We start from the raw sequence: 21,570 nt of genomic DNA, 5'->3' as shown, positions 1-21,570 counted from the left end.
TGATTGACACCCCCTGCTAGCGGTCGATTGGCTGTGAATCTGCAGGGGGCAGCATTGCACCAGCAGTTCACAAGAACTGCTTGTGCAATGCTGAATGCGGAGAGCGTATGCTGTCCACATTCAGCAATGTCTGTCGGACCTGATCCGCTGATCGGATCATGTTGGACAGACATTTGATAAGTCGGCCCCATAGCCTTATGTCTGATACAAAGCTGTATACCAGATACATAGCCGTATGTCAGATACAAAGCTGTATACTAGATACATAGCCGTATGTCAGATACAAAGCTGTATGCTAGATACATAGCCGTATGTCAGATACAAATCTGTATACTAGATACATAGCCGTATGTCAGATACAAAGCTGTATGCTAGATACATAGCCGTATGTCAGATACAAAGCTGTATACCAGATACATAGCCGTATGTCAGATACAAATCTGTATACTAGATACATAGCCGTATGTCAGATACAAATCTGTATACTAGATACATAGCCGTATGTCAGATACAAATCTGTATACTAGATACATAGCCGTATGTCAGATACAAAGCTGTATACCAGATACATAGCCGTATGTCAGATACAAAGCTGTATACCAGATACATAGCCGTATGTCAGATACAAATCTGTATACTAGATACATAGCCGTATGTCAGATACAAATCTGTATACTAGATACATAGCCGTATGTCAGATACAAATCTGTATACCAGATACATAGCCGTATGTCAGATACAAAGCTGTATACCAGATACATAGCCGTATGTCAGATACAAAGCTGTATACCAGATACATAGCCGTATGTCAGATACAAAGCTGTATACCAGATACATAGCCGTATGTCAGATACAAAGCTGTATACTAGATACATAGCCGTATGTCAGATACAAAGCTGTATACCAGATACATAGCCGTATGTCAGATACAAAGCTGTATACTAGATACATAGCCGTATGTCAGATACAAATCTGTATACTAGATACATAGCCGTATGTCAGATACAAATCTGTATACTAGATACATAGCCATATGTCAGATACAAAGCTGTATACTAGATACATAGCCGTATGTCAGATACAAAGCTGTATACCAGATACATAGCCGTATGTCAGATACAAAGCTGTATACCAGATACATAGCCGTATGTCAGATACAAAGCTGTATAGTAGATACATAGCCGTATGTCAGATACAAATCTGTATACTAGATACATAGCCGTATGTCAGATACAAATCTGTATACTAGATACATAGCCATATGTCAGATACAAAGCTGTATACCAGATACATAGCCGTATGTCAGATACAAAGCTGTATACCAGATACATAGCCGTATGTCAGATACAAAGCTGTATACTAGATACATAGCCGTATGTCAGATACAAAGCTGTATACCAGATACATAGCCGTATGTCAGATACAAAGCTGTATACTAGATACATAGCCGTATGTCAGATACAAAGCTGTATACCAGATACATAGCCGTATGTCAGATACAAATCTGTATACTAGATACATAGCCGTATGTCAGATACAAATCTGTATACTAGATACATAGCCATATGTCAGATACAAAGCTGTATACCAGATACATAGCCGTATGTCAGATACAAATCTGTATACTAGATACATAGCCATATGTCAGATACAAAGCTGTATACCAGATACATAGCCGTATGTCAGATACAAATCTGTATACTAGATACATAGCCGTATGTCAGATACAAATCTGTATACTAGATACATAGCCATATGTCAGATACAAAGCTGTATACTAGATACATAGCCATATGTCAGATACAAAGCTGTATACCAGATACATAGCCATATGTCAGATACAAAGCTGTATAGTAGATACATAGCCGTATGTCAGATACAAATCTGTATACTAGATACATAGCCGTATGTCAGATACAAATCTGTATACTAGATACATAGCCGTATGTCAGATACAAATCTGTATACTAGATACATAGCCGTATGTCAGATACAAAGCTGTATACTAGATACATAGCCGTATGTCAGATACAAAGCTGTATAGTAGATACATAGCCGTATGTCAGATACAAATCTGTATACTAGATACATAGCCGTATGTCAGATACAAAGCTGTATACTAGATACATAGCCATATGTCAGATACAAATCTGTATACTAGATACATAGCCGTATGTCAGATACAAAGCTGTATACCAGATACATAGCCGTATGTCAGATACAAAGCTGTATACTAGATACATAGCCGTATGTCAGATACAAAGCTGTATACCAGATACATAGCCGTATGTCAGATACAAATCTGTATACTAGATACATAGCCGTATGTCAGATACAAAGCTGTATACCAGATACATAGCCGTATGTCAGATACAAAGCTGTATACTAGATACATAGCCGTATGTCAGATACAAAGCTGTATACCAGATACATAGCCGTATGTCAGATACAAAGCTGTATACCAGATACATAGCCGTATGTCAGATACAAAGCTGTATACCAGATACATAGCCGTATGTCAGATACAAATCTGTATACTAGATACATAGCCGTATGTCAGATACAAATCTGTATACTAGATACATAGCCATATGTCAGATACAAAGCTGTATACTAGATACATAGCCGTATGTCAGATACAAAGCTGTATACCAGATACATAGCCGTATGTCAGATACAAAGCTGTATACCAGATACATAGCCGTATGTCAGATACAAAGCTGTATAGTAGATACATAGCCGTATGTCAGATACAAATCTGTATACTAGATACATAGCCGTATGTCAGATACAAAGCTGTATACTAGATACATAGCCGTATGTCAGATACAAAGCTGTATAGTAGATACATAGCCGTATGTCAGATACAAATCTGTATACTAGATACATAGCCGTATGTCAGATACAAATCTGTATACTAGATACATAGCCATATGTCAGATACAAATCTGTATACTAGATACATAGCCGTATGTCAGATACAAAGCTGTATACCAGATACATAGCCGTATGTCAGATACAAAGCTGTATACTAGATACATAGCCGTATGTCAGATACAAAGCTGTATACCAGATACATAGCCGTATGTCAGATACAAATCTGTATACTAGATACATAGCCGTATGTCAGATACAAAGCTGTATACCAGATACATAGCCGTATGTCAGATACAAAGCTGTATACTAGATACATAGCCGTATGTCAGATACAAAGCTGTATACCAGATACATAGCCGTATGTCAGATACAAAGCTGTATACCAGATACATAGCCGTATGTCAGATACAAAGCTGTATACCAGATACATAGCCGTATGTCAGATACAAATCTGTATACTAGATACATAGCCATATGTCAGATACAAAGCTGTATACTAGATACATAGCCGTATGTCAGATACAAAGCTGTATACCAGATACATAGCCGTATGTCAGATACAAAGCTGTATACCAGATACATAGCCGTATGTCAGATACAAAGCTGTATAGTAGATACATAGCCGTATGTCAGATACAAATCTGTATACTAGATACATAGCCGTATGTCAGATACAAATCTGTATACTAGATACATAGCCATATGTCAGATACAAAGCTGTATACCAGATACATAGCCGTATGTCAGATACAAAGCTGTATACCAGATACATAGCCGTATGTCAGATACAAAGCTGTATACTAGATACATAGCCGTATGTCAGATACAAAGCTGTATACCAGATACATAGCCGTATGTCAGATACAAAGCTGTATACTAGATACATAGCCGTATGTCAGATACAAAGCTGTATACCAGATACATAGCCGTATGTCAGATACAAATCTGTATACTAGATACATAGCCGTATGTCAGATACAAATCTGTATACTAGATACATAGCCATATGTCAGATACAAAGCTGTATACCAGATACATAGCCGTATGTCAGATACAAATCTGTATACTAGATACATAGCCATATGTCAGATACAAAGCTGTATACCAGATACATAGCCGTATGTCAGATACAAATCTGTATACTAGATACATAGCCGTATGTCAGATACAAATCTGTATACTAGATACATAGCCATATGTCAGATACAAAGCTGTATACTAGATACATAGCCATATGTCAGATACAAAGCTGTATACCAGATACATAGCCATATGTCAGATACAAAGCTGTATAGTAGATACATAGCCGTATGTCAGATACAAATCTGTATACTAGATACATAGCCGTATGTCAGATACAAATCTGTATACTAGATACATAGCCGTATGTCAGATACAAATCTGTATACTAGATACATAGCCGTATGTCAGATACAAAGCTGTATACTAGATACATAGCCGTATGTCAGATACAAAGCTGTATAGTAGATACATAGCCGTATGTCAGATACAAATCTGTATACTAGATACATAGCCGTATGTCAGATACAAAGCTGTATACTAGATACATAGCCATATGTCAGATACAAATCTGTATACTAGATACATAGCCGTATGTCAGATACAAAGCTGTATACCAGATACATAGCCGTATGTCAGATACAAAGCTGTATACTAGATACATAGCCGTATGTCAGATACAAAGCTGTATACCAGATACATAGCCGTATGTCAGATACAAATCTGTATACTAGATACATAGCCGTATGTCAGATACAAAGCTGTATACCAGATACATAGCCGTATGTCAGATACAAAGCTGTATACCAGATACATAGCCGTATGTCAGATACAAAGCTGTATACCAGATACATAGCCGTATGTCAGATACAAAGCTGTATACCAGATACATAGCCGTATGTCAGATACAAAGCTGTATACCAGATACATAGCCGTATGTCAGATACAAATCTGTATACTAGATACATAGCCGTATGTCAGATACAAATCTGTATACTAGATACATAGCCATATGTCAGATACAAAGCTGTATACTAGATACATAGCCGTATGTCAGATACAAAGCTGTATACCAGATACATAGCCGTATGTCAGATACAAAGCTGTATACCAGATACATAGCCGTATGTCAGATACAAAGCTGTATAGTAGATACATAGCCGTATGTCAGATACAAATCTGTATACTAGATACATAGCCGTATGTCAGATACAAAGCTGTATACTAGATACATAGCCGTATGTCAGATACAAAGCTGTATAGTAGATACATAGCCGTATGTCAGATACAAATCTGTATACTAGATACATAGCCGTATGTCAGATACAAATCTGTATACTAGATACATAGCCATATGTCAGATACAAATCTGTATACTAGATACATAGCCGTATGTCAGATACAAAGCTGTATACCAGATACATAGCCGTATGTCAGATACAAAGCTGTATACTAGATACATAGCCGTATGTCAGATACAAAGCTGTATACCAGATACATAGCCGTATGTCAGATACAAATCTGTATACTAGATACATAGCCGTATGTCAGATACAAAGCTGTATACCAGATACATAGCCGTATGTCAGATACAAAGCTGTATACTAGATACATAGCCGTATGTCAGATACAAAGCTGTATACCAGATACATAGCCGTATGTCAGATACAAAGCTGTATACCAGATACATAGCCGTATGTCAGATACAAAGCTGTATACCAGATACATAGCCGTATGTCAGATACAAATCTGTATACTAGATACATAGCCGTACGTCAGATACAAATCTGTATACTAGATACATAGCCATATGTCAGATACAAAGCTGTATACTAGATACATAGCCGTATGTCAGATACAAAGCTGTATACCAGATACATAGCCGTATGTCAGATACAAAGCTGTATACCAGATACATAGCCGTATGTCAGATACAAAGCTGTATACCAGATACATAGCCGTATGTCAGATACAAAGCTGTATACCAGATACATAGCCGTATGTCAGATACAAAGCTGTATAGTAGATACATAGCCGTATGTCAGATACAAATCTGTATACTAGATACATAGCCATATGTCAGATACAAAGCTGTATACTAGATACATAGCCGTATGTCAGATACAAAGCTGTATACCAGATACATAGCCGTATGTCAGATACAAAGCTGTATAGTAGATACATAGCCGTATGTCAGATACAAATCTGTATACTAGATACATAGCCGTATGTCAGATACAAAGCTGTATACCAGATACATAGCCGTATGTCAGATACAAAGCTGTATACCAGATACATAGCCGTATGTCAGATACAAAGCTGTATACCAGATACATAGCCGTATGTCAGATACAAAGCTGTATACCAGATACATAGCCGTATGTCAGATACAAAGCTGTATACTAGATACATAGCCGTATGTCAGATACAAAGCTGTATACCAGATACATAGCCGTATGTCAGATACAAAGCTGTATACCAGATACATAGCCGTATGTCAGATACAAAGCTGTATACTAGATACACAGCCTTATGCCATTGAACATAAGCAGGTTTCAGGTTATACATTCTCCCTTTATTCCTGTTACTGTTATGAAGAGTATATAAATGCATTAGTATTTTACATTTAATTGCTGTTTTTTAAATAACTTATCTTACTTATGCAGTTATGTCAGAAATGTTAAAGGGACAATCTAACTCGAAATTTTTTATTGTTTAAAAAAATAGATACTCCCTTTATTACCCATTCCTTAGTTTTGCATAACCAAAACTTTTATATGAATACACTTTTTACTACTGTGATCACCTTGTATCTAAGCCTCTGCAGACTGTCCCCTTATCCCAGTGCTTATTATAAACTTGTATTTTAGCCAATTAGTGCTGCTTTATTCATGAATAACTCCACAGGATTGAACACAACGTTGCCCATATGGCACACATGAACTAGCACTGTATGGCTGTGAGAAGCTAATAAAATGTACTGAGATAAGAGGAGGCCTGATAAGGCTCAAAAATTTAGAGGTTTAGAGGTTATAAAGTCTATTAATTTAACAATGTTGGGGAATGGATAGTAAAGGTGTTACATATCTTTTAAGACACTATAAAAAACTAAAGTAGACTGTCCCTTTAATACTTTTGTACTTCCCAGTCTTTGTTCTGTGATATTAAATTCTAAAGTCACTAAAGCTCCACAAAAAAAAAAAAAAAATTTTGTTTATATAATTCATGGATTTAAAAAAGTCCAAACTGTTTTTTTTTTTTTTTTTTGCCCTTTGTGTAACATTAGCCTTTTCCTGTTTTGAAACTTCTCAATTAACAAACAACAAATGAAACAAAAAGACTGGTTACATCTAGAAACAAAACTAACATTTCATGCTTTAATCACACTCATTACGTCAATATGTTGCATAAATAAACTTTATTTATATTTTTTAAAAAGCAACTGTAACACTGTACAGCTTTTGCAAGTGCTATTGATTTGACAAGCAACAAGCTGTCTGTCACTCCGTTTGTCTATAGAGTGGCCACTGGTGACAGCTGCAGATCAGTGACGACTTGCAGCAGCTTAGAAACAATTAAGTCTACATTCTCCCTTTACTTAAACTAGCAGGTTTAAATAAATGGACTTGATAACATTTGGGTTTAAGCAGCCAAGTAGCTTGATAGACCGTAGTGTTAGGTTGCTTTTTGCAGAGTTTAAACAAAATGTGAAGCAGTGAAGGTGGGATAGAGCATCATTTAAATAGGGTCATAGGTCACTGCACATGGCTTATAAAAGTAATCTTTGGAGGAAGCAAGAGACAGCTGTTAGATTGAAGCTGTGCCCTTGTCTTCATCTTTCTTGTCATGACCAAGCTTGTTTCTGTGTGCAGGAGCAAAGCAAAAGGCTTACTGTCCCAGCTACAGCAAACCTTGTCACAATATTTCTGCACTCAGAAACCAGCTTGCCAACCTGGGTTAACATATTTACTGCACTGCTAGAAGAGAGATAGTTCATGTTAAAGGGACAGTCTACACCAGAATTTGTATTGTTTTAAAAGATAGATAATCCCTTTATTAGTATTACCCATTCCCCAGTTTTGCATAACCAACACAGTTATATTAATATACTTTTAACCTTTGTGATTATCTTGTATCTATTTCAGTTCTTTTGTCAGACTTGCAGTTTAGCCAATCAGTGCCTGCTCCCAGATAACTTCACGTGCACGAGCACAGTGTTATCTATACGAAAAACATGAACTAACAGTGGTGAAAAACTGTTAAAATTCATTCTGAAAAAAGGTGGCCTTCAAGGTCTAAGAAATTAGCATATGAACCTCCTAGGTTAAGCTTTCAACTAAGAATACCAAGAGAACAAAGCAAAATTGGTGATAAAAGTAAATTGGAAAATTGTTTAAAATTACATGCCCTATCTGAATCATGAAAGTTTATTTTGGCCTAGACTGTCCCTTTAATCATCCCTATGCTTTGCAAACTCTGATTAACTGAATAGTTTGCATTTTAAAGTATACAATGTTTTGGCACATTGCAAACAGATGATAGTACAAATCTAACCCCACAGGATTACTAATAACTAGGAACATTTTAATTATTTTGTTTTAAACTGCTTTAAAATAAATCCTATACAGAAATGATTAAAATGAGTACTATTATTAGTGGGTCACTACTCACGCCTGTAGTAATAGTACACCTTAATGTAAATGCACATCAATGTGTTTTAGGTTTGAAGAGAAACAATTTTGCATTATACTATCACGGTTCCAGTGAGAGCTTTTACTGTGTATGGCCATGTGGAGCATACATCGATATGATATGTGCGCCAGAATTTGAAAGAGCTTGCCTGCTCAGAGAGCCGGTGGTGTCTTATATCAATTTAACGCAAGACACAATGTTTAACATGCTGGGGCTCAAAGCATATTTATATATGATCCATATGCCCATGCACAGAAAAGGGTGTCAGTAAAACATTGATAGCTTTAACTAGAGGCTTTTTTGCTAAAACGTATAAATGCTTCTATATGGTAATTAAATGCACTGATGAGTATTTCAGCTTTGGATGGAATGTCCCTTTAATTAGAAAGCTAAAATATTGGAAATTGGCAAAATAAATCATAATTATAATGTCTTTTTTTTAGGTAACTCCTTTTTATTATAGCATTCTAAAATTCTATTTAGCACACATGAAGAATTAATGTACTCCTGTCGGGTTTTGCACACATAAACCCGACAGAAGTACACTAATTCTTCATGTGCCCTAACTCAACATGAGGTGTGTAAAGGTGTGTTATGTATTTACTAAATATCAAATATTGAAAAATAGAGCACAAAAGAGAGGGGGGAGAAAGAGCACACAAGAGAGGGGGGAGAAAGAGCACACAAGAGAGGGGGGAGAAAGAGCACAAAAGAGAGGGGGCAGAAAGAGCACAAAAGAGAGGGGGCAGAAAGAGCACAAAAGAGAGGGGGCAGAAAGAGCACAAAAGAGAGGGGGCAGAAAGAGCCACACAAGAGAGGGGGCAGAAAGAGCCACACAAGAGAGCGGGGAGAAAGAGCCACAAAAGAGAGGGGGCAGAAAGAGCACAAAAGAGAGGGGGGAGAAAGAGCCACAAAAGAGAGGGGGGAGAAAGAGACACAAAAGAGAGTGGGGAGAAAGAGACACAAAAGAGAGTGGGGAGAAAGAGCACAAAAGAGAGGGGGAGAGAGAGCACAAAAGAGAAGGGGGAGAAAGAGCACAAAAGAGAGGGGGGAGAAAGAGCCACAAAAGAGAGGAGGGGGAAAGAGCCACAATAGAGAGTGGGGAGAAAGAGCACAAAAGAGAGGCGGAGAGAGAGCACAAAAGAGAGGGGGCAGAAAGAGCACAAAAGAGAGGGGGGAGAAAGAGCACAAAAGAGAGGGGGAGAGAGAGCACAAAAGAGAGGGGGGGAAAGAGCCACAAAAGAGAGGGGGGAGAAAGAGCACAAAAGAGAGGGGGAGAGAGAGCACAAAAGAGAGGGGGGGAGAAAGAGCACAAAAGAGAGGGGGGGAGTAAGAGCACAAAAGAGAGGGGGGGAAAGAGCACAAAAGAGAGGGGGGAGAAAGAGCACAAAAGAGAGAGGGGGGGAAGCACAAAAAAGAGGGGGCAGAAAGAGCACAAAAGAGAGGGGGGAGAAAGAGCACAAAAGAGAGGGGGGAGAAAGAGCACAAAAGAGAGGGGGCAGAAAGAGCACAAAAGAGAGGGGGAGAGAGAGCACAAAAGAGAGGGGGGAGAAAGAGCACAAAAGAGAGGGGGAGAAAGAGGACAAAAGAGAGGGGGAGAAAGAGCACAAAAGAGAGGGGGAGAAAGAGCACAAAAGAGAGGGGGGAGAAAGAGCACAAAAGAGAGGGGGGAGAAAGAGCACAAAAGAGAGGGGGGAGAAAGAGCACAAAAGAGATGGGGCAGAAAGAGCACAAAAGAGAGGGGGCAGAAAGAGCACAAAAAAGAGAGGGGGCAGAAAGAGTACAAAAGAGAGGGGGCAGAAAGAGCACAAAAAGAGGGGGGAGAAAGAGCACAAAAGAGAGGGGAAGAGAGAGCACAAAAGAGAGGGGGAAGAGAGAGCACAAAAGAGAGGGGGAAGAGAGAGCACAAAAGAGAGGGGGAAGAGAGAGCACAAAAGAGAGGGGGAGAGAGAGCACAAAAGAGAGGGGGAGAGAGAGCACAAAAGAGAGGGGGAGAAAGAGCACAAAAGAGAGGGGGGAGAAAGAGCACAAATGAGAGGGGGAGAGAGAGTACAAAAGAGAGGGGGACAGAGAGAGAGAGCACAAAAAACAGGGGGACATAGAGAGAGAGCACAAAAAAGAGGGGGGAAGAGAGAGCACAAAAGAGAGGGGGAAGAGAGAGCACAAAAGAGAGGGGGAAGAGAGAGCACAAAAGAGAGGGGGAGAGAGAGCACAAAAGAGAGGGGGCAGAAAGAGCACAAAAGAGAGGGGGGGAGAAAGAACACAAAAGAGTGGGGGGAGAAAGAGCCACAAAAGAGAGGGGGGAGAAAGAGCACAAAAGAGAGGGGGAGAGAGAGCACAAAAGAGAGGGGGGAAAGAGCCACAAAAGAGAGGGGGGAGAAAGAGCACAAAAGAGAGGGGGAGAGAGAGCACAAAAGAGAGGGGGGGACAAAGAGCACAAAAGAGAGGGGGGAGAAAGAGCACAAAAGAGAGGAGGAGAAAGAGCACAAAAGAGAGGGGGCAGAAAGAGCACAAAAGAGAGGGGGCAGAAAGAGCACAAAAGAGAGGGGGGGAGAAAGAGCACAAAAGAGAGGGGGCAGAAAGAGCACAAAAGAGAGGGGGGAGAAAGAGCACAAAAGAGAGGGGGCAGAAAGAGCACAAAAGAGAGGGGGAGAGAGAGCACAAAAGAGAGGGGGGAGAAAGAGCACAAAAGAGAGGGGGAGAAAGAGCACAAAAGAGAGGGGGGAGAAAGAGCACAAAAGAGAGGGGGGGGAGAAAGAGCACAAAAAAGAGGGGGCAGAAAGAGCACAAAAGAGAGGGGGCAGAAAGAGCACAAAAAAGAGAGGGGCAGAAAGAGTACAAAAGAGAGGGGTCAGAAAGAGCACAAAAAGAGGGGGGAGAAAGAGCACAAAAGAGAGGGGGCAGAAAGAGCACAAAAGAGAGGGGGCAGAAAGAGCACAAAAGAGAGGGGGCAGAAAGAGCACAAAAGAGAGGGGCAGAAAGAGCACAAAAGAGAGGGGGAAGAGAGAGCACAAAAGAGAGGGGGAAGAGCGAGCACAAAAGAGAGGGGGAAGAGAGAGCACAAAAGAGAGGGGGAAGAGAGAGCACAAAAGAGAGGGGGGGGAGAGAGCACAAAAGAGAGGGGGGGAGAAAGAGCACAAAAAAGAGGGGGCAGAAAGAGCACAAAAGAGAGGGGTCAGAAAGAGCACAAAAAAGAGAGGGGGCAGAAAGAGTACAAAAGAGAGGGGTCAGAAAGAGCACAAAAAGAGGGGGGAGAAAGAGCACAAAATAGAGGGGGCAGAAAGAGCACAAAAGAGAGGGGGCAGAAAGAGCACTAAAGAGAGGGGGCAGAAAGAGCACAAAAGAGAGGGGGAAGAGAGCACAAAAGAGAGGGGGGAAGAGAGAGCACAAAAGAGAGGGGGAAGAGAGAGCACAAAAGAGAGGGGGAAGAGAGAGCACAAAAGAGAGGGGGAAGAGAGAGCACAAAAGAGAGGGGGAGAAAGAGCACAAAAGAGAGGGGGGAGAAAGAGCACAAAAGAGAGGGGGGAGAAAGAGCACAAATGAGAGGGGGAGAGAGAGCACAAAAGAGAGGGGGACAGAGAGAGAGAGCACAAAAAACAGGGGGACATAGAGAGAGAGCACAAAAAAGAGGGGGACAGAGAGAGAGAGCATAAAAGAGACGGGGACAGTGAGAGAGAGCAAGGGGTGGGACCGCTGTACTGCAAAAGGCTTTAGGACTAGTATTTAATATTTAGATAATGTGCCTTAAGATAACCAATTCTTCATGTGTGCTAACCCGACACTGAGTTAGTCCTACAGCACGAAACAGGAAGCTCTTTAAGCATATTTTACATTCCAGCGCTGCGGAATCTGTTGGCGCTCTACAAATAACTGATGATAATAATAATAATAAATTCCAATGTTCTTCACATATTTCTATATATATTTGATATTTTATTGTACAATATATATCTATACCTATATATCTATATGAATATATATACAGGTATAGATATATTCAAATATATATAGGAATATCTATTTAAAAATATAAAGAACATGAGGGCGGAGCCGGAAGCTGCCATGAGAGCAGTGTAAACCCGGAGCTCCGTGAACCAAGCCCTGCTTATAGAGCTTAAACCTGGTATTATACCTTTAATACTGACAATGGAGGGCCAATCTGGACGTGTGAACTCCTGCAGACAAGATTGAGCCCTTTTGCCTTGTAATGAGATCAGTAGCTGGGCATCTATCTATATATTTATAACACTCCCTAACTAACTGCGCCATTGCCTTAACCGGAAGTGATACAGACACGCCACCGCCATACAGCGGCCTACCTCAGCATCCAAGGAAAATCGGATGAGAAACAGGCATCGGACCGCCTCACTAAGACAAGTGGTGCAGCAGACAAGTTTTACCTTTAGTCACTGACAGCTCCGGATACCGGGTATTGTTGCTCGGCAAGAAAAAGAGGTGAGAATATATGCACAGACATGTGGCCCACAATCACTTACCGGAGACTTTCAAGTTACGCTTGACAGCTGGGGCAGATAACTAAATAATTTGTTGAGTGGCCTCGCTACCAAGATATTTACTTAAGGCTGGGGACAAGTCAAGGTATTACACATAATGAACCCCATGTTATGCGCTTAAGGGACAATAACAGATAAACAGAATTCACAGAATTCACATCCTGTACACCTTTATAAACATGAACGGAGACTGATAATATCATAACAATAATAACAGTGCAGGTTCTATAACTGAATGGACTTTAGAACAAACCTCACAGTGCAATCAAAATAGTTGCACAGTGAAATCAACGTATATCACAGGATACAAGTGACGCTGAATCTCTTAACTGCAGTTCAGCTTTTTCTCCAATTTACTTCTTCACTTTTATAGTGCATATATCTGAAATGGCGGCAAGGCGCACTGTCTAAAACTGAATGGACTTTAGAACAAACCTCATAGCGCAATCAAAATAGTTGCACAGTGAAATCAACATATATCACAGGATACAAGTGACACTGAATCTTTTAACTGCAGTTCAGCTTTTTCTCTGATTTACTTCTTCACTTTTATAGTGCATATATCTGAAATGGCGGCAATGTCAGAACAGATAAATCTATCAAAAACACTCCTATTAAAACCCTCACAATGACTTCTTTCCTGCATACAACTGACCCTATGGAGACCTCACATATTGAAATAAGCCAAGATGAGAAGTCCCCAAAAGCTAGCTCTCAACCTAATGCAACACAGCCAACCTCAGAAACACAGCTTTCCGCATCTTTATTGAGCAATCTACCATCTAAACAAGATATAGCGGACATAGTCCGAACGTGCATAAGGGAAGAAATGGCTATGTTGTCACAAGATATTCACACCCTAGGGTTCCAGATGGAGTCACTAGAAAACAATCATGACCAGCTTAAGGGGGATGTTAACACTTTGACTGAACAAGTCTCAGCACAACAAGAAATCATACATGGCCTCCAAGAAAAGCTGGAAGATTTGGAAAACTGCAGTAGGCAGAAGAACCTGAGAATCAGGGGAGTCCCTGAGGACGTACTGCCACGAGACTTCCCGGTCTACTTGCCAGCCTTGTTCCAACATGTAAAGGAAACATCTCACACGACAGACATACAATGGGTGAGAGCACATTGTGCACTCCGTCCTAAACCCCCTGATACAGCCCCACCTAGGGATATCATTATCAGATTCAAAAACTTTTTAGAAAAGAAATGATATTAAATCAATCCTGCAAGAACCAACCGATAAGATTTAGAGGAACAGTACTCCAGTTTTATCAGGATTTGTCATTCGAGACCCTTCAGAGAAGAAAGGAATTTTCACAACTAACAACAACACTCCGAAATAAAAAGATAGAATCCCCCTATAGATGGGGATTCCCAGCACAGATATGGGTCCTCAGGAACAACACCAGAATGATTTGCAGAACCCCGGAGGACATTCCAGACTTCTGTTCATCTTTGGGACTTGATCCTATTGAACCTTTGGCTGTGAACGGCTCTTCACAACCTCCTAACAAGCAACCAAGTGGTGTTACATCAAGCTGGCATACAGTTGTTGCTAAAAGAGGAAAAGCTGTGACAACTTCACCAACCAGGCCCGGTGCATCTAACCGAGACACTCCTGCTAATTTATCCTAAAACATGTGGAACATCACTCCTACATGCTGGGTCTACAGCATGGCAACAAATAGTTTGTCTGTATCAGTTCTAAATGTCTAAAGGTTTTCTTAATTTATCTTTAGTTAACTTTTAGCCAACTATCAATACTCGGATTCTACAAATCCATCTTATTTACAATGGTGGTATGGTAACCACGTGAGATAGCATTTTCTGAAAGTTCCATAATGTCCAAAATATCTTGTTATGCCATACTGCTGTACTGTCCCCCCCCCAAAAAAGTTAGTTACAGATACCTTAGAACGTATTATTTACCTTGCATATTTACCAGAATATTTGATATTTTAATAGAAATACCGACAGGGCTTGTTGTTCGCATCCCTATTAAATACTCTCAGTATGCCCTACATTAGGACGAGAGACTTGTATCTTAATCTAAATAGCACCATTTTAATATACCTCTTTAGTTTTTCTTTGTCTGTGTTCATTGTTTATAATGTTTACTATGTTTGTACTGATGTTAATTATCTTCTAGGAAATGGATTTCACCCAGTGATATTATTCAGATCCTGTACCAGGTACCATGCCGCACTCCTGATATTTACTGCACAACAAGTAGGTGGACATGACACAATCCAAAGGTAACACCAGATATCATCTGACCCTCTTAACACAAAATGCCAAGGGGTTAAATTTGCCATCTAAACGTTCTAAAGTCCTCTCAGATCTAGTCAAGAGACAGGCAGATATAGTGTTTCTGCAAGAGACGCACTTTCAATTTAAAAGGGAACCGACATATTTTGGGAAAGCATACACCTTACACTTCCATAGTTCAGGGCCTAATAAGAAAGCCGGAGTTAGCATATTAATTAAAAAGGACCTCCCATTTTCAGTGACCCGCATAGATAGGGACCGGGACGGCAGGTTTTTAGGACTGTCAGGACAGTTGTACGGTCGCCCCATAACATTAGTGAATGCATATGCTCCAAACTCTAAACAGTTGCCTTTTTTCCGAACTATGTTCAAGAAAATACTGGACTTAGCGATTGGCCCAGTATTTCTTGCTGGGGATTTCAACTTCCCGCTTCAGCCAGCGAAAGATAGTTCTAACCCCAACATTTCAATCTCAAAAAAGACCTCCACATACTTATGGAAAAATCTAAAAGATCTCAACCTATACGACGCTTGCCGTCTAATACATACTGATAAAAGAGACTATACTTTTTTTCCTCATCCGAACAAAACTTACAGCAGACTAGATTACATATTTACAAATCAGAAAGGCCTTCCCTTTATACAGTGATGATATTTCCCCTAAATCTTGGTCCGATCACAAAAGAGAGGGGGAAGAGAGAGCACAAAAGAGAGGGGGAAGAGAGAGCACAAAAGAGAGGGGGAAGAGAGAGCACAAAAGAGAGGGGGAGAAAGAGCACAAAAGAGAGGGGGGAGAAAGAGCACAAAAGAGAGGGGGGAGAAAGAGCACAAATGAGAGGGGGAGAGAGAGCACAAAAGAGAGGGGGACAGAGAGAGAGAGCACAAAAAACAGGGGGACATAGAGAGAGAGCACAAAAAAGAGGGGGACAGAGAGAGAGAGCATAAAAGAGACGGGGACAGTGAGAGAGAGCAAGGGGTGGGACCGCTGTACTGCAAAAGGCTTTAGGACTAGTATTTAATATTTAGATAATGTGCCTTAAGATAACCAATTCTTCATGTGTGCTAACCCGACACTGAGTTAGTCCTACAGCACGAAACAGGAAGCTCTTTAAGCATATTTTACATTCCAGCGCTGCGGAATCTGTTGGCGCTCTACAAATAACTGATGATAATAATAATAATAAATTCCAATGTTCTTCACATATTTCTATATATATTTGATATTTTATTGTACAATATATATCTATACCTATATATCTATATGAATATATATACAGGTATAGATATATTCAAATATATATAGGAATATCTATTTAAAAATATAAAGAACATGAGGGCGGAGCCGGAAGCTGCCATGAGAGCAGTGTAAACCCGGAGCTCCGTGAACCAAGCCCTGCTTATAGAGCTTAAACCTGGTATTATACCTTTAATACTGACAATGGAGGGCCAATCTGGACGTGTGAACTCCTGCAGACAAGATTGAGCCCTTTTGCCTTGTAATGAGATCAGTAGCTGGGCATCTATCTATATATTTATAACACTCCCTAACTAACTGCGCCATTGCCTTAACCGGAAGTGATACAGACACGCCACCGCCATACAGCGGCCTACCTCAGCATCCAAGGAAAATCGGATGAGAAACAGGCATCGGACCGCCTCACTAAGACAAGTGGTGCAGCAGACAAGTTTTACCTTTAGTCACTGACAGCTCCGGATACCGGGTATTGTTGCTCGGCAAGAAAAAGAGGTGAGAATATATGCACAGACATGTGGCCCACAATCACTTACCGGAGACTTTCAAGTTACGCTTGACAGCTGGGGCAGATAACTAAATAATTTGTTGAGTGGCCTCGCTACCAAGATATTTACTTAAGGCTGGGGACAAGTCAAGGTATTACACATAATGAACCCCATGTTATGCGCTTAAGGGACAATAACAGATAAACAGAATTCACAGAATTCACATCCTGTACACCTTTATAAACATGAACGGAGACTGATAATATCATAACAATAATAACAGTGCAGGTTCTATAACTGAATGGACTTTAGAACAAACCTCACAGTGCAATCAAAATAGTTGCACAGTGAAATCAACGTATATCACAGGATACAAGTGACGCTGAATCTCTTAACTGCAGTTCAGCTTTTTCTCCAATTTACTTCTTCACTTTTATAGTGCATATATCTGAAATGGCGGCAAGGCGCACTGTCTAAAACTGAATGGACTTTAGAACAAACCTCATAGCGCAATCAAAATAGTTGCACAGTGAAATCAACATATATCACAGGATACAAGTGACACTGAATCTTTTAACTGCAGTTCAGCTTTTTCTCTGATTTACTTCTTCACTTTTATAGTGCATATATCTGAAATGGCGGCAATGTCAGAACAGATAAATCTATCAAAAACACTCCTATTAAAACCCTCACAATGACTTCTTTCCTGCATACAACTGACCCTATGGAGACCTCACATATTGAAATAAGCCAAGATGAGAAGTCCCCAAAAGCTAGCTCTCAACCTAATGCAACACAGCCAACCTCAGAAACACAGCTTTCCGCATCTTTATTGAGCAATCTACCATCTAAACAAGATATAGCGGACATAGTCCGAACGTGCATAAGGGAAGAAATGGCTATGTTGTCACAAGATATTCACACCCTAGGGTTCCAGATGGAGTCACTAGAAAACAATCATGACCAGCTTAAGGGGGATGTTAACACTTTGACTGAACAAGTCTCAGCACAACAAGAAATCATACATGGCCTCCAAGAAAAGCTGGAAGATTTGGAAAACTGCAGTAGGCAGAAGAACCTGAGAATCAGGGGAGTCCCTGAGGACGTACTGCCACGAGACTTCCCGGTCTACTTGCCAGCCTTGTTCCAACATGTAAAGGAAACATCTCACACGACAGACATACAATGGGTGAGAGCACATTGTGCACTCCGTCCTAAACCCCCTGATACAGCCCCACCTAGGGATATCATTATCAGATTCAAAAACTTTTTAGAAAAAGAAATGATATTAAATCAATCCTGCAAGAACCAACCGATAAGATTTAGAGGAACAGTACTCCAGTTTTATCAGGATTTGTCATTCGAGACCCTTCAGAGAAGAAAGGAATTTTCACAACTAACAACAACACTCCGAAATAAAAAGATAGAATCCCCCTATAGATGGGGATTCCCAGCACAGATATGGGTCCTCAGGAACAACACCAGAATGATTTGCAGAACCCCGGAGGACATTCCAGACTTCTGTTCATCTTTGGGACTTGATCCTATTGAACCTTTGGCTGTGAACGGCTCTTCACAACCTCCTAACAAGCAACCAAGTGGTGTTACATCAAGCTGGCATACAGTTGTTGCTAAAAGAGGAAAAGCTGTGACAACTTCACCAACCAGGCCCGGTGCATCTAACCGAGACACTCCTGCTAATTTATCCTAAAACATGTGGAACATCACTCCTACATGCTGGGTCTACAGCATGGCAACAAATAGTTTGTCTGTATCAGTTCTAAATGTCTAAAGGTTTTCTTAATTTATCTTTAGTTAACTTTTAGCCAACTATCAATACTCGGATTCTACAAATCCATCTTATTTACAATGGTGGTATGGTAACCACGTGAGATAGCATTTTCTGAAAGTTCCATAATGTCCAAAATATCTTGTTATGCCATACTGCTGTACTGTCCCCCCCCCCAAAAAAGTTAGTTACAGATACCTTAGAACGTATTATTTACCTTGCATATTTACCAGAATATTTGATATTTTAATAGAAATACCGACAGGGCTTGTTGTTCGCATCCCTATTAAATACTCTCAGTATGCCCTACATTAGGACGAGAGACTTGTATCTTAATCTAAATAGCACCATTTTAATATACCTCTTTAGTTTTTCTTTGTCTGTGTTCATTGTTTATAATGTTTACTATGTTTGTACTGATGTTAATTATCTTCTAGGAAATGGATTTCACCCAGTGATATTATTCAGATCCTGTACCAGGTACCATGCCGCACTCCTGATATTTACTGCACAACAAGTAGGTGGACATGACACAATCCAAAGGTAACACCAGATATCATCTGACCCTCTTAACACAAAATGCCAAGGGGTTAAATTTGCCATCTAAACGTTCTAAAGTCCTCTCAGATCTAGTCAAGAGACAGGCAGATATAGTGTTTCTGCAAGAGACGCACTTTCAATTTAAAAGGGAACCGACATATTTTGGGAAAGCATACACCTTACACTTCCATAGTTCAGGGCCTAATAAGAAAGCCGGAGTTAGCATATTAATTAAAAAGGACCTCCCATTTTCAGTGACCCGCATAGATAGGGACCGGGACGGCAGGTTTTTAGGACTGTCAGGACAGTTGTACGGTCGCCCCATAACATTAGTGAATGCATATGCTCCAAACTCTAAACAGTTGCCTTTTTTCCGAACTATGTTCAAGAAAATACTGGACTTAGCGATTGGCCCAGTATTTCTTGCTGGGGATTTCAACTTCCCGCTTCAGCCAGCGAAAGATAGTTCTAACCCCAACATTTCAATCTCAAAAAAGACCTCCACATACTTATGGAAAAATCTAAAAGATCTCAACCTATACGACGCTTGCCGTCTAATACATACTGATAAAAGAGACTATACTTTTTTTCCTCATCCGAACAAAACTTACAGCAGACTAGATTACATATTTACAAATCAGAAAGGCCTTCCCTTTATACAGTGATGATATTTCCCCTAAATCTTGGTCCGATCACTCAGCGGTTAAATTAAAATTCTCATGGCCTGAGACCCCAACAGAGCCATATGTTTGGAAATTAGATGAAACCCTTCTGAACGACCCCAACCATGTCACCAAACTCGCTGCCCTTATATCGGAATGCTTTGCGCTTAACACTAACTCTATAACGGATCCTTATAAGATCTGGGAAGCGCATAAATGTGTCATTCGGGGGGAACTAATAAAATTGAAAGCCCAAGTCCGGCGATATACAAGCCAGCAATATAAAGATCTCTCCGAAACTTTTTCACGATTAGACCATAAACTAAAAATGAACCCGACTGACACCTTTATAGAACAAGAATATCAATCAGCACGAGCAGCTTTAGATAGCTTCTTAGACATAGAATACCAGACACTACGTAGGAAAACGAATAGCTTATTTTATTATGAAAGCAACAGGACAGGCAAAACTTGACCCGTGCGTTAAAAAAGAAACGGTTCAAGTCATTTATCTATGAAATTCAATGTCCGCATCACAAATCACCAGCAGTCACAACAAAGGATATACTACATACTTTTCATGATTATTATACCGACCTTTATAATATAGCGAATACCCCCCCCCCCCCCCCCCCCCCCTCTGAGGCTCACCTCATGAGTCTTTCTTCTTATATCATGGCTTGTAAGGTCCCAATAGTTACACAAGAACAATTAAAAGATCTAAAACAACCAATTTCACTGCAGGAACTACAGTCAGCTATAACCTTTTTGCCCAATGGGAAAAGCCCAGGACCCGACGGCCTCTCAGCTAAATACTACAAAGCATTCTCTGCACTCCTATCACCACACCTTACCTCTCTTTTCAATGAGGTCTCTGAAACTAATCCATTTCCTCCCTCAATGCTAGAAGCCCATATCTCTATACTCCCTAAACCAGGCTAACTGCCAAATACACCAGCAAACTTTAGGCCGATTTCTCTACTTAATGTAGATGTCAAATTATATGCCAAAATTTTTGCGACCCAAATTAATAGACTCCTCCCCTCTATAGTTCACATAAACCAAGCAGGTTTCATACCCACACGAGAGACTAGGGATAACACCTCCAAAATATTAACCCTTATGGAATATGCATATCGACAGAGGGTTCCCTCCGCATTCATATCAATGGATGCGGAGAAAGCCTTTGATAGGCTGGATTGGCTTTTTTTGAGACGAACTCTACTCAGGTTTGGTTTTGATCAGGACTTGATAGGGAAGATATTTGCACATTATAACACACCACAAGCCAGAATTAAATTAAACGACTCTATTTCAGACACATTCCAAATCTCAAACGGAACCAGACAGGGCTGCCCGCTCTCCCCTCTGCTCTTCGCTCTATCAATGGAAATATTAGCCTCATATGTTAGAAACAGTGCAGATATCACTGGCCATAAAATAGGCACAACTGAATATA

This window comes from Bombina bombina, chromosome 5 (genome assembly GCF_027579735.1).
Source record: "Bombina bombina isolate aBomBom1 chromosome 5, aBomBom1.pri, whole genome shotgun sequence".
NCBI classification, from domain to species: Eukaryota; Metazoa; Chordata; class Amphibia; order Anura; family Bombinatoridae; genus Bombina; species Bombina bombina.
Note: the sequence above shows the minus strand (reverse complement) of the source record.